The following is a 2,774-nucleotide window of genomic DNA, read 5'->3' as shown; positions in this document are numbered from 1 at the left end:
TACAAGCTGGTAATCATTGTATTATAAAGGCCGAGATAAGCCATGCTAGTCACCGTATTTGCAAAACAGCACTGTTTGATTTGATATTTCAAGATTAAAGGAAATTAAAGGAGGTAAATTCTAAAAGAAAAACATGAATTTCATGAGATGAGCAACATCCATAAGAAAAAGGTTTATCATCAAGCGAGTACATAAAGATGTCATCTTACATAGAGGATTGAAACTAATTATATTCCATAAGAAATAATAATGAAAATCGGTAAATTACTAAGATTAAAACTGTAAACTGCTGAGATAAAGTATAATATTTCAAAAAAGCTATAAAGACTAGTCTTACATGAATGAATTGGATAGTATCGATTAATAATCCTTTAGAAATCTAAGGGTAATAAAAAGTGTACACTGAAACATTTAAACTTTTAATCAGCAAGGATATACCATTTTTTGAAGTTTCACCTGTTCCTATATCTATATACGAGTGGGTTAAAAATATACAATAGAGTATCAGATGTTCAAAAGTAAATGAATTAATTTAACATATGTGAAGGTAACAATAATAACGGAAAAATCGCATTACACTGGGAAATGATATACATTTAATATAATCAGACAGAAAATATTTGATATTTAAGATTGAAAATAAAAAAAACTCGATTTTCTTTTACAAAACTAAGAAAAGAAAAACAAATCGATTTTCTTTGAAATAATTTTCATCAGCTAGATGATCTGATATGTTGATTAAAAAGAAAAGAGTTCAATGTAATAATTTGAAATGATGTATCAAATAGTGACCAATACCTATTTTTTCACAATTGATTGATTACTGGGTGGTGATCAATGTCATGCGTGTCAAGTCCTTCTTAGTGCTGATCGAAGGCTATCGATCAAGTTGCAATGTGGCCACTAGTCTAAGTGGCTCGACACTGCGTGCACTGGGAGCACCAATTTCCTCGAGATTACAGGTACACCTTGCTGACGAGTGCCAAGTAGCACGAAACCCGGGTCCAGGGTTTCCTGTTGACCACCTCCAACCACCATCTTATCTCAATACCTATTTTTATATAGTATAGAATAACCAAAGATTAGTGAAGCATTATGAGGTTATAAGACGAAATTGAAAATGACTATAAGAGACTCATTAAAACTCATCCATCTAACACCATATTATGAAGTACAAATGCTGCCACTGTATTGCTAATACTCACCTTTATATCTGTATTAGATCCTCCTTCTTTATCGATGATACTCCCCAGGTATGTGAAACGTTCCATCCCTTCCAGAGATCATCCATCAAGTGTGATTGGGTTTATGTTCTGCGTATTGTATTTTACAACCTTGCTTTTTCCAATGTACATGTTGAGGCATACTGATGCAGACGCTGCTGCTACATTGGTTGTCTTCAAATGCATTTGTTGGTGTGTAATGGAACAGATCATCTGAGAAGTTCAAATCGTCTAACTGCATCTAAGCTGTCCATTGTATTCTATGCTTCCATTAAGATGTGAAGGTCCTCACAACCTAGTCAACCACCAGAAGAAGCAGGAAGGGAGAGAGTAAGTAGCCCTGTTTGACACCGATCCTCACTTAGAAGGCATCTCTCAGCTGTCCTCCATGCACGAATTTACACAGTAGTCCACCGTATGAATTCCGTAGGATTTTGACGACTTTCTGAGGTACGCCATGGTGTCGAAGAAAGTTCCATAAGGTTCGCTTATCCACACTGCTTCTTTGATTCCTTTCCAGTTGTTCTCCATAGTAGTTTCCTCTTATTTTAGTAGATCTTGTGGGACTTGAAACCTGTTCCTGAGAACTATCTTGAATTTATTGAAGTTGTCAGTATGAATTGGGAACACGGGGGCAGAATCCCTACAGTTGAAAAGCATCTGCAACTAGAAAGCAATTTCAAGTAACACCAGTCAGGATCTTCAATATTAGTGTTGAAACAGTTATATTGTGGAGTGCTGAAACTTGGGGAACTACAAAAACCATCATTAAAAAAGTACAAATATTTATTAAGTTGTCTACGTAGCGTACTCCAAACTCATTCGCTACAGACAACCAGAAATAATCTACTCTTATAGAGAATAAATCAGTTGTTAGTTGGAGAGGAAAACATGCTGGAAAAGAATAAGACATACATTGCGGAAATCATCAAACTGTATCACAAAGCAAGCCCTGACTTGGGATCCTCTAGGTAGAAATGAAAAGAGGCAGATTGAGGAACATATAGCAACTCAACAGGAGAGAAGAGGACAGATTTAGTGAGAAGCCTCTGGTAGGCAGCCTATGCCCCAAGAAGGGTAACGGGTTCCCATAAGTAAATAAATATAACAAAATTTATTTTACGATACGGAAACTTAAAAAACACATGTGAAAGTGATTATATTCAACTTTTTTTCTCGAACTCAATATATTCCATATGACCATTTGATAGCTCCGAATTGGGATAGATGCATCGTATCAATACAATTAGTAAAGCCATATATACAATAATCTAATTGAAAAGTTAAAAGTACTTTAAACTACAAAATGCTGAAAAATACAAAAGTATAACTTAGCAATGAGTAAAATAATTAGTCCATAATGTCATTATTAGATAAAAACAGTAAGTATTATGTCCATAATCCTTCGATGTTACTTGAAAAAGCATTTTATTGACCACAGATGAATGTTGATATATACTTGACTATCTATTACGAAAGAATCAATCTGATAGTACGATATTATGGATTAACTTATCCAACTTTATTATCGTAGAACAACGAAAAGGATAA

This window comes from Schistosoma mansoni, chromosome 2, assembly GCF_000237925.1.
Source record: "Schistosoma mansoni strain Puerto Rico chromosome 2, complete genome".
NCBI classification, from domain to species: Eukaryota; Metazoa; Platyhelminthes; class Trematoda; order Strigeidida; family Schistosomatidae; genus Schistosoma; species Schistosoma mansoni.
Note: the sequence above shows the minus strand (reverse complement) of the source record.